Source organism: Artemia franciscana, chromosome 12 (genome assembly GCF_032884065.1).
Source record: "Artemia franciscana chromosome 12, ASM3288406v1, whole genome shotgun sequence".
NCBI lineage: Eukaryota > Metazoa > Arthropoda > Branchiopoda > Anostraca > Artemiidae > Artemia > Artemia franciscana.
The window spans coordinates 15,746,754-15,759,703 of NC_088874.1; the positions used below are offsets into that span (position 1 = coordinate 15,746,754).

A 12,950-nucleotide genomic window follows, 5' to 3' on the forward strand; every position below is an offset into this window, starting at 1 on the left:
GTCTGTAATTTATCTTAGAGTGTTTTTTCTTTTTAGTTTTTTTTAGTTTTTTTACATTTTTTTCAGTTTTTTTTTCTTCTTTATTTTTCAGCGTCACTATGAAGTACATATCGCCGAACCTTCAGTCATTTTACAATTAAACATTTTTCCGTGAACGCATGTCTTAAATACCATTAATGACGTCACCGTCAAAGCAAAAATGACGACAACTAATTTCATGACGTCAGTCAACACAGAAACATGACGTCAACTGATCCACAGACAGACAGACCTGCCTCGACCCTTTCGGGGTACCTGCAAGACTGGGAAACTTGCGGTCAATTTTTCCCACTTGAGGAGTGGCGCCCCTCGAGGAAATTATAGCCTAGTAAACAACACAGCACTCGTACGGGATTCTGATTATTGGATAATTTTCTGGGCTTGGTTTGTTTTGATGGGCGTTTTCGGGCTGAAAAACCTCTTCCTAGCCTAATTTATCTACTATGGGCTGCCTCCCCGTAGTAGCATAATATTTGTAGGCATGAATATATAATGAGTCGGAGGTAATAGGCTTGGGACTGTCTGTGCAGGATTTCGACTCTTGTTGATAGAAGAGCATCGCCAAGTGCTGAAAACCATGTTGTGACCAAGATGGGCCCAGGATTGCACAAAGCCTCCAACTTACTGGAGGTCCCAGGGACTTCTTGCTGTCCGGTTCTAAGCCGGCTTAAGCGCTTCGGTGTAGACTTGAGAAGATATGTTGGTCCCCATCCTGCACTGGTATCCGGGATCACTGCTTTTCTTGAGGCCAAAATAATTTCAAAGATTTAAAGAACATGAAAATTGGAGCTTGGAATGTTACGACGTTAAAAAATGACTATTGCATCGACATTTTGACTGACGAATTCAGACGGTTTGAACTGGATTTATTAGGAGTTTCAGAAACTCATATCCCAGGGGTAGGAAGCATGAAATTAGGTGACATAGAATTTGTTTACTCAGGAAGGAAGGATGGGGTACATAGACAGGGAGTAGGGCTCATGATGAATAAGGAAGCTGCTAAGTCTTGTTTAGGCTGGGAAGGTATTAATAATAGAATACTAATTGCTCATTTTATGACTAAAAAGTTTAGGGTATCAGTTATAGTAGTATATGCCCCCATTGAACCAACTGATGGAGATACTAGTGACTCAGATGAATTTTACTTACAGTTACAGGAGCAAATAGACAGGGTACCAGGTAGAAATATGGTGTTTTTGCTAGGAGATTTTAATGCCCAGGTTGGTAGAAATAGGGATAGATGGTATCCTAGCCTAGGTAATTTTGGTGTAGGAAAAGAAAACAGTAATGGCTATAGGCTTTTGCAATTTTGTAGGTATAACAACCTAGTTATAACCAATACGGTGTTTGGTCACAAAATGGCCCATAAGTTGACATGGTATTCACGTGATGGTAAGACAGCAAACCTTATTGATTATGTTATTGTAAACAGTAGACTAGCAGGATCAATGCAAGATACTAGGGTGTATAGGAGTGCCGTTATTGATGTTAAAAGTAAAGATCACCATCTAGTAGTGTCTAAGGTTAATTTAAAGCTGAAATTTCGGAAGAGTAACTCCCTCCCGGAAAGTTATGATGTTGGTAGACTTCAGGATGAAAATTTGAGAAAAAAATTCCAGGAACAGTTGAGTACTAAACTTGAGGGTTTAAAATTTGACAATGTGGAAGATGGATGGAATAATTTCAGAAAAACAATTTGTGAAGTTGCTGATGGTGTCCTAGGGAAGAGTGCTAAGACAGCAACTAGGAATATTAGTGAAAAAGCTTTAGGTTTAATAGAGAGTAGAAGGGGTTTGTATAAGAATTATCTGAGCGATAGGTCGTATGAAAACAAAAGGAATGTAAAAAAAGTGGAGAAAGCATTAAAATATGAACTAAGGAGATGTGAAATGGAGGCGATGGATAAAATTGCTGAGGATCTGGAAGATGCGGCTAGACGGTATAATAGTAAAATATTATACTGGCATGTTAATAAATTGAAAGGGAGTAGCCGATCCGGACTAGTCCCAGTTAAAGATAGAAATGGGGCCACAATTAGTGATAAGGAAAAAGTTAAAGAAAGATGGGTGGAACATTTTGAGAATGTGCTAAACCGAGATACAGTTGCAGGAAAAGATATAGATGAAAATGAAAAAGTTTGTGATACCTTGGATGTGAAGGAAGATTTGTTTAGTGAGGAAGAATTAGCGACAGTACTAGAAGGATTAAAAAATAATAAGGCCCCAGGTGCTGATAGTATGATTAATGAGTTCCTTAAATATGGTGGCTCTGAGGTTAGGAATAAGCTACTGAAGATTATGAACATGATTTTTGAAAAAGGGGAAGTACCCAATGATTTTAGGAAAACCTTAATTAAACCACTGTATAAGAAAGGTGACAAGAGTGAATGTCGGAATTATCGAGGCATTAGTCTGGTCTCTGTAGGTAGCAAATTACTGAGTAATATGATACTTTTTAGACTGAGACATGCTGTAGACAAAGTTTTAAGGGAAGAACAATGCGGTTTTAGAAAAGGTAGAGGATGTGTCGACCATGTTTTCACTCTTAGGTTAATAATTGAGAAGTCCCTTCGTTGTCAAACACCTTTGGTCCTTAGTTTTATCGATTATGAGCAAGCTTTCGATTCTGTTGATAGAACAGCGTTAACAAAGGTCTTATCGTTATATGGTATACCAGAAAAATACATTAAAGTGATTTGCGCTATGTACGAGAATAATACTGCTGCGGTTAAGGTAGGAAATGAGGTTAGCAACTGGTTTTGTATTAAATCAGGAGTTAAGCAGGGTTGTGTTCTATCCCCCTTTATATGGATCATTTTGATGGACTTCGTCTTAAGGAGCACAGGAAAGGCAATTGGAGACCATGGAATCAAATGGGGAGGAAGAACGCTCCTGGACTTAGATTATGCTGATGATTTAAGCATATTAGATGAAAGTGTGAGCAAAATGAATGAATTTTTAGAGGTTTTACGAGTTCAGGGTGCTAAAATAGGCTTGAAAATTAATGTTAAGAAGACTAAGTCACTAAGGTTAGGAATAAGTGGAGATGAACAGGTGACCTTAGGTAACGAAAAGATTGATCAGGTTGGGAGCTTCAGTTACCTTGGTATTATTATTAGTAAAGATGGTGGGAGCAGTGAAGATGTTAAAAGTAGAATAGCTAAAGCTCAGGGTGTTTTTTCACAGTTAAAAAAAGTTTGGAAGAATAGAAAGATAAGCCTACAAACCAAGATTAGAATATTGGAAGCTACAGTGATGACAGTGGTCAAATATGGCTCTGAAGCATGGACACTCCGAAAAGCAGATGAAAATTTACTAGATGTTTTCCAGAGAAATTGCCTACGGATTGTTCTGGGTACCCGGCTGACTGACCGTATTTCAAACAGTAGGTTGTACGAAAAGTGTGGTTCAATCCCGCTTTCTGGGGCTATAATGAAAGAAAGGTTGAGATGGCTAGGCCACGTTCTACGGATGAAGGATGACAGATTACCGAAGATTGTCCTTTTTGGCCAACCGTCTGGGGCTACACGGAAAGCAGGTCGTCCTTGTCTGGGTTGGGAGGATGTCATAAATAAGGATTTAAAGGAAATGGGAACTTCCTGGGAGGGTGTAAAGAGGGAGGCTTTAAATAGATTAGGTTGGAGGAGGAGCGTGCGTAGCTGTGTTGGCCTCAGGCGGCTTGGTGCTGCAGTGAGTTATTAGTAGTAGTAGTATATATATATATATATATATATATATATATATATATATATATATATATATATATATATATATATATATATATATATATATATATATATATTTTCTTTTTAGTTTTTTTGTAGTTTTTACCTTTTTTAGTTTTTTTCTTCTTTTGTATTAATGCTAAAGCCAAGGTTCAAACCTGGAGCCTCTCGGACCTAGAACCTGAAACATAACGCTTTACCAACTCAGCTACTTCGGCTTGAATACATTCGTTTTGAGCATCTTCCTCGGGTGTTACCATTGTAGGTTCTTCGGTCATTTTACAATTAGAAATTTCTCTTTCAACGGTCTTCTTACAATTAAAAATTTGTCTTTGAACGATATTCTTAAATACCTGTGTCTTGGTCGTCATTTATATTCCCTGTGTCCCGGTCGTCATTTGTGTCCCGGTATCCCAGTCTGTAATTTCTCTTTGAGTGTCCCGGTCGTTATTTATATTCCCTCTGTCCCGGTCTGTAATTTCTCTTTTAGTGTTTTTTCTTTATAGTATTTTTTAGTTTTTTACATTTTTTCTTTTTTCAGTTTTCTTTTTCTTCTGTATTTTTCAGCTTCACTATGAAATACATATCGCCGAACCTTTGTTTTTTTTTTTTAACTAAAATCTGGTAGGCATTGATGACCTTATCCAAGTCAAAATCCCAAACCCAATCATCATCGCTATCATTTTCAGTTTTGATATGTTTTGACTCTCGCTGTCCAGGTGGCTCTTCATCTAACTGCGCGGTTTTGCGTTCTTTAGCCTCAAGTCTGTTTCCTTGCTGTTCTTTTGATTCCTCGGCACGCTTTCTTTTCTGACTTTCTCTATCAGCAGCAAGTTTTTTGGCATAGACTGTTTGAGCATCTTCATCGGCTTTTGCCAATGTAAGTTCATCAGTCATTGTAAACTTAAACAATAATAGATTTCTACGTGAACATATGTCTTAAATATCTTGAATGACGTCACGGTCAAAGCAAAAATGACGACAACTAATTTCATGACGTCAGCCGACACAGAAACATGACGTCACCTGATCCACAGATCCACAGACAGACAACTTATTTTTATACTAGCTGTTGGGGTGGCGCTTCGCGCCACCCCAACACCTAGTTGGTGGGGGCGCTTCGCGCCCCCCCCCCAAGCCCCCCCGCGCGCGTAAGTCGTTACGCGCCATATTAGTTACGCGCCATTGTAGTTGTGTCCCTATGTCCCACCTGTGGAATATAGATATATATATATATATATCTATATATATAAAAATAAGTTGCCTGTCTGTCTGTGGATGTGTGGATGGATGTGTCAGGTGACGTCACCTGAAAAAACTGGATCAGGTGACGTCAAAACTGAAAAAACTAAAAAAGGCAAAAACTACAAAAAAAACTAAAAACTAATAAAAAAAATAAAAAAGCTAAAAAACTAAAAAAACTAAAAAAAGGCAAAAACTACAAAAAAAACTAAAAAAAAAACTGAAAAAACTAAAAAAAGGCAAAAACTACAAAAAAAAACTAAAAACTAATAAAAAAAGTAAAAAAGCTAAAAAACTAAAAAAACTAAAAAAACTAAAAAAAGGTAAAAAACTAAAAAAAATAAAAAATAAAAAAAAACTAAAAAAAAGGAAAAAAACTGAAAAATAAGCTAAAATAAAGGTAAAAACCAATAAAAAACTAAAAAAAAAAAAGGAAAAAAACTAATAAATGACGACACTCAGAGAAAAAAAAGACAAAAACTACAAAAAAAACTAAAAACTAATAAAAAAAATAAAAAAGCTAAAAAACTAAAAAAACTAAAAAAAGGCAAAAACTACAAAAAAAACTAAAAACTAATAAAAAAGCTAAAAAACTAAAAAAACTAAAAAAAAGGCAAAAACTACAAAAAAACGACACTCAAAGAGAAAGCGACCAGGACAAAAGGAATGTTCGATTAGCAATCAACAAAGCACCGGGACACAGGGAGTATAAATGACGACCAGGACACAAGTAAAAAAAAAAATTAACAAAACTAAAAAGAAGGTAAAAACTACAAAAAAACTAAAAAGAAAAAAAAACTAAAAACTAATAAAAAAACTAAAAAATCTAAAAATATAAATAAACTAAAAAAGAAAAAAAAAGGAAAAAAATAAAGGAGAAAAACAAAACTAAAAAACGAATGTATATACAGACCGGGACACCGGGATACAAATGACGACCGGGACCCGGGACACAGGGAATATAAATGACGACCGGGACACAGGGACACAACTACAACGGGGACACCGGACACAGGGACACAACTACAACGGGGACACCGGGGGAAACAGGGGGATGTAAATGACGACCGGGACACCGGGACAGGGAATGGTCGATTAGCAATCACCATCAACAAAGCTCAAGGGCAATCATTAGAATCATGAGGTATAGATCTGAATACAGATTGTTTTCCCATGGACCATTATATGTTGCATGTTCAAGAGTCGGTAAACCTGACAATCTATTTATATGCAAAGACAATGGGACAGCAAAGAATGTTGTATATTCGCAAGTTTTACGTAGTTAAAACCATATATATATATCTATCTATATTCACAGGTGGGACATAGGGACACAACTACAATGGCGCGTAACTATTATGGCGCGTAACGACTTACGCGCGCGGGGGGGCTTGGGGGGGGCGCGAAGCGCCCCCACCAACTAGGTGTTGGGGTGGCGCGAAGCGCCACCCCAACAGCTAGTATATCTATATATATAAAAATAAGTTGTCTGTCTGTCTGTGGATGGATGGATCAGGTGACGTAACCTGAAAAAACTGGATCAGGTGACGTCAAAACTGAAAAAACTAAAAAAAGGCAAAAACTACAAAAAAAACTAAAAACTAATAAAAAAAAAAAAAGCTAAAAAACTAAAAAAACTAAAAAAAGGCAAAAACTACAAAAAAAACTAAAAACTAATAAAAAAGCTAAAAAACTAAAAAAACTAAAAAAAGGCAAAAACTACAAAAAAAAACTAAAAACTAATAAAAAAATTAAAAAAGCTAAAAAACTAAAAAAACTAAAAAAACTAAAAAAGGTAAAAAACTAAAAACTAAAAAAAAACTAAAAAAAAAGGAAAAAACTGAAAAATAAGCTAAAATAAAGGTAAAAACCAATAAAAAACTAAAAAAAAAACTGAAAAAACTAAAAAAAGGCAAAAACTACAAAAAAAAAACTAAAAACTAATAAAAAAAAGTAAAAAAGCTAAAAAACTAAAAAAACTAAAAAAAACTAAAAAAAGGTAAAAAACTAAAAAAAATAAAAAATAAAAAAAACTAAAAAAAAGGAAAAAACTGAAAAATAAGCTAAAATAAAGGTAAAAACCAATAAAAAACTAAAAAGAAAAAAAGGAAAAAACTAAAAAAAATTTTCATCTAAAAAACTAAAAAAAGTAAAAACTAAAAGAACTAAAAAAGAAAAAAATAAATGACGAAACTCAAAGAGAAAGCGACCAGGACAAAAGGAATGTTCGATTAGCAATCAACAAAGCACCGGGACACAGGGAGTATAAATGACGACCAGGACATAAGTAAAAAAAAAAAACTATCTATATATATAAAAATAAGTTGTCTGTGGATCTGTGGATCGTGGATCAGGTGACGTCACCTGAAAAAAACTGGATCAGGTGACGTCAAAACTGAAAAAACTAAAAAAAGGCAAAAACTACAAAAAAAACTAAAAACTAATAAAAAAAATAAAAAAGCTAAAAAACTAAAAAAACTAAAAAAAGGCAAAAACTACAAAAAAAACTAAAAACTAATAAAAAAGCTAAAAAACTAAAAAAACTAAAAAAAGGCAAAAACTACAAAAAAAAACTAAAAACTAATAAAAAAAATAAAAAACTAAAAAAACTAAAAAAACTAAAAAAAGGTAAAAAACTAAAAAAACTAAAAAAAACTAAAAAAAAGGAAAAAACTGAAAAATAAGCTAAAATAAAGGTAAAAACCAATAAAAAACTAAAAAAAAAACTGAAAAAACTAAAACAAGGCAAAAACTACAAAAAAACTAAAAACTAATAAAAAAAGTAAAAAAGCTAAAAAACTAAAAAAACTAAAAAAAGGTAAAAAACTAAAAAAAATAAAAAATAAAAAAAAAATAAAAAAAAGGAAAAAACTGAAAAATAAGCTAACATAAAGGTAAAAACCAATAAAAAACTAAAAGAAAAAAAGGAAAAAACTAAAAAAAAATTTCATCTAAAAAACTAAAAAAAACTAAAAAAGGTAAAAACTAAAAGAACTAAAAAAGAAAAAAATAAATGACGACACTCAAAGAGAAAGCGACCAGGACAAAAGGAATGTTCGATTAGCAATCAACAAAGCACCGGGACACAGGGAGTATAAATGACGACCAGGACATAAGTAAAAAAAAAAAACTAACAAAACTAAAAAGAAGGTAAAAACTACAAAAAAACTAAAAAGAAAAAAAACTAAAAACTAATAAAAAAACTAAAAAATCTAAAAAAACTAAAAAAGAAAAAAAAAAGGAAAAAAATAAAGGAGAAAAACAAAACTAAAAAACGAATGTATATACAGACCGGGACACCGGGATATAAATGACGACCGGGACAGAGGGAATATAAATGACGACCGGGACACAGGGACACAACTACAACGGGGACACCGGGGGAAACAGGGGGATATAAATGACGACCGGGACACCGGGACAGGGAATGGTCGATTAGCAATCACCATCAACAAAGCTCAAGGGATATCATTAGAATCATGAGGTATAGATCTGAATACAGATTGTTTTCCCCATGGACCATTATATGTTGCATGTTCAAGAGTCGGTAAACCTGACAATCTATTTATATGCAAAGACAATGGGACAGCAAAGAATGTTGTATATTCGCAAGTTTTACGTAGTTAAAACCATATATATATATATATATATATATATATATATATATATATATATATATATATATATATATATATATATATATATATATATATATATATATATATATATATATATATATATATATATATATATATATATATATATATATATATATATATATATATATATATATATATATATATATATCTATCTATATTTACAGGTGGGACATAGGGACACAACTACAATGGCGCGTAACTATTATGGCGCGTAACGACTTACGCGCGCGGGGGGGCTTGGGGGGGCGCGAAGCGCCCCCACCAACTAGGTGTTGGGGTGGCACGAAGCGCCACCCCAACAGCTAGTATATATATATCTATATCTATATATATATAAAAATAAGTTGTCTGTGGATGTGTGGATGGATGTGTCAGGTGACGTCACCTGAAAAAACTGGATCAGGTGACGTCAAAACTGAAAAAACTAAAAAAAGGCAAAAACTACAAAAAAAAACTAAAAACTAATAAAAAAAAATAAAAAAGCTAAAAAACTAAAAAAACTATAAAGGTAAAAACCAATAAAAAACTAAAAAAAAAACTGAAAAAACTAAAAAAAGGCAAAAACTACAAAAAAAAACTAAAAACTAATAAAAAAAGTAAAAAAGCTAAAAAACTAAAAAAACTAAAAAAACTAAAAAAAGGTAAAAAACTAAAAAAAATAAAAAATAAAAAAAAACTAAAAAAAAGGAAAAAACTGAAAAATAAGCTAAAATAAAGGTAAAAACCAATAAAAAACAAAAGAAAAAAGGAAAAACTAATAAATGACGACACTCAAAGAGAAAGCGACCAGGACAAAAGGAATGTTCGATTAGCAATCAACAAAGCACCGGGACACAGGGAGTATAAATGACGACCAGGACATAAGTAAAAAAAAAAACTATCTATATATATAAAAATAAGTTGTCAAACTAAAAAAAGGCAAAAACTACAAAAAAAACTAAAAACTAATAAAAAAGCTAAAAAACTAAAAAAACTAAAAAAAAGGCAAAAACTACAAAAAAAACTAAAAACTAATAAAAAAAATAAAAAAGCTAAAAAACTAAAAAAACTAAAAAAACTAAAAAAAGGTAAAAAACTAAAAAAACTAAAAACTAAAAAAAACTAAAAAAAAGGAAAAAACTGAAAAATAAGCTAAAATAAAGGTAAAAACCAATAAAAAACTAAAAAAAAAACTGAAAAAACTAAAAAAAGGCAAAAACTACAAAAAAACTAAAAACTAATAAAAAAAGTAAAAAAGCTAAAAAACTAAAAAAACTAAAAAAACTAAAAAAAGGTAAAAAACTAAAAAAAAATAAAAAATACAGACCGGTACACCGGGATACAAATGACGACCGGGACACAGGGAATATAAATGACGACCGGGACACAGGGACACAACTACAACGGGGACACCGGGGGAAACAGGGGGATATAAATGACGACCGGGACAAAAAAACTAAAAAGAAAAAAAAACTAAAAACTAATAAAAAAAACTAAAAAATCTAAAAATCTAAATAAGCTAAAAAAGAAAAAAAAAGGAAAAAAATAAAGGAGAAAAACAAAACTAAAAAACGAATGTATATACAGACCGGGACACCGGGATACAAATGACGACCGGGACACAGGGAATATAAATGACGACCGGGACACAGGGACACAACTACAACGGGGACACCGGAGGAAACAGGGGGATGTAAATGACGACCGGGACACCGGGACAGGGAATGGTCGATTAGCAATCACCATCAACAAAGCTCAAGGGCAATCATTAGAATCATGAGGTATAGATCTGAATACAGATTGTTTTCCCATGGACCATTATATGTTGCATGTTCAAGAGTCGGTAAACCTGACAATCTATTTATATGCAAAGACAATGGGACAGCAAAGAATGTTGTATATTCGCAAGTTTTACGTAGTTAAAACCATATATATATATATCTATCTATATTCACAGGTGGGACATAGGGACACAACTACAATGGCGCGTAACTATTATGGCGCGTAACGACTTACGCGCGCGGGGGGGCTTGGGGGGGGGCGCGAAGCGCCCCCACCAACTAGGTGTTGGGGTGGCGCGAAGCGCCACCCCAACAGCTAGTATATAAAAATAAGTTGTCTGTCTGTGGATGTGTGGATGGATGTGTCAGGTGACGTCACCTGAAAAAACTGGATCAGGTGACGTCAAAACTGAAAAAACTAAAAAAAAGGCAAAAACTACAAAAAAAACTAAAAAACTAATAAAAAAAATAAAAAAGCTAAAAAACTAAAAAAACTATAAAGGTAAAAACCAATAAAAAACTAAAAAAAAACTGAAAAAACTAAAAAAAGGCAAAAACTACAAAAAAAAACTAAAAACTAATAAAAAAAGTAAAAAAGCTAAAAAACTAAAAAAACTAAAAAAACTAAAAAAAGGTAAAAAACTAAAAAAAATAAAAAATAAAAAAAAAACTAAAAAAAAGGAAAAAAACTGAAAAATAAGCTAAAATAAAGGTAAAAACCAATAAAAAACTAAAAAGAAAAAAAGGAAAAAACTAATAAATGACGACACTCAAAGAGAAAGCGACCAGGACAAAAGGAATGTTCGATTAGCAATCAACAAAGCACCGGGACACAGGGAGTATAAATGACGACCAGGACATAAGTAAAAAAAAAAAACTATCTATATATATAAAAATAAGTTGTCAAACTAAAAAAAGGCAAAAACTACAAAAAAAACTAAAAACTAATAAAAAAGCTAAAAAACTAAAAAAAACTAAAAAAAAGGCAAAAACTACAAAAAAAACTAAAAACTAATAAAAAAATAAAAAAGCTAAAAAACTAAAAAAACTAAAAAAACTAAAAAAAGGTAAAAAACTAAAAAAACTAAAAACTAAAAAAAACTAAAAAAAAGGAAAAAACTGAAAAATAAGCTAAAATAAAGGTAAAAACCAATAAAAAACTAAAAAAAAAAACTGAAAAAACTAAAAAAAGGCAAAAACTACAAAAAAACTAAAAACTAATAAAAAAAGTAAAAAAGCTAAAAAACTAAAAAAACTAAAAAAACTAAAAAAACTAAAAAAAGGTAAAAAACTAAAAAAAATAAAAAATAAAAAAAAACTAAAAAAAAAGGAAAAAACTGAAAAATAAGCTAACATAAAGGTAAAAACCAATAAAAACTAAAAAGAAAAAAAGGAAAAAACTAAAAAAAATTTTCATCTAAAAAACTAAAAAAAACTAAAAAAGGTAAAAACTAAAAGAACTAAAAAAGAAAAAAATAAATGACGACACTCAAAGAGAAAGCGACCAGGACAAAAGGAATGTTCGATTAGCAATCAACAAAGCACCGGGACATAGGGAGTATAAATGACGACCAGGACATAAGTAAAACAAAAATTAACAAAACTAAAAAGAAGGTAAAAACTACAAAAAAACTAAAAAGAAAAAAAAACTAAAAACTAATAAAAAAACTAAAAAATCTAAAAATCTAAATAAACTAAAAAAGAAAAAAAAGGAAAAAAATAAAGGAGAAAAACAAAACTAAAAAACGAATGTATATACAGACCGGTACACCGGGATACAAATGACGACCGGGACACAGGGAATATAAATGACGACCGGGACACAGGGACACAACTACAACGGGGACACCGGGGGAAACAGGGGGATATAAATGACGACCGGGACAAAAAAAACTAAAAAGAAAAAAAAACTAAAAACTAATAAAAAAACTAAAAAATCTAAAAATCTAAATAAGCTAAAAAAGAAAAAAAAAGGAAAAAAATAAAGGAGAAAAACAAAACTAAAAAACGAATGTATATACAGACCGGGACACCGGGATACAAATGACGACCGGGACACAGGGAATATAAATGACGACCGGGACACAGGGACACAACTACAACGGGGACACCGGAGGAAACAGGGGGATGTAAATGACGACCGGGACACCGGGACAGGGAATGGTCGATTAGCAATCACCATCAACAAAGCTCAAGGGCAATCATTAGAATCATGAGGTATAGATCTGAATACAGATTGTTTTCCCATGGACCATTATATGTTGCATGTTCAAGAGTCGGTAAACCTGACAATCTATTTATATGCAAAGACAATGGGACAGCAAAGAATGTTGTATATTCGCAAGTTTTACGTAGTTAAAACCATATATATATATATATCTATCTATATTCACAGGTGGGACATAGGGACACAACTACAATGGCGCGTAACTATTATGGCGCGTAACGACTTACGCGCGCGGGGGGGCTTGGGGGGGCGCGCAGCGCCCCCACCAACTAGGTGTTGGGGTGGCGCGAAGCGCCACC

The 12,950-nt window shown here is 32.6% G+C and overlaps 1 protein-coding gene across 1 annotated transcript in view; it reads right to left on the bottom strand.

Moving 5' to 3' along the window:
* Positions 1-12,950, bottom strand: part of LOC136033744 (saccharopine dehydrogenase-like oxidoreductase) — an 89,833-nt gene that overhangs the window by 36,964 nt on the left and 39,919 nt on the right. The gene's annotated exons all lie outside the window — the stretch shown is intronic.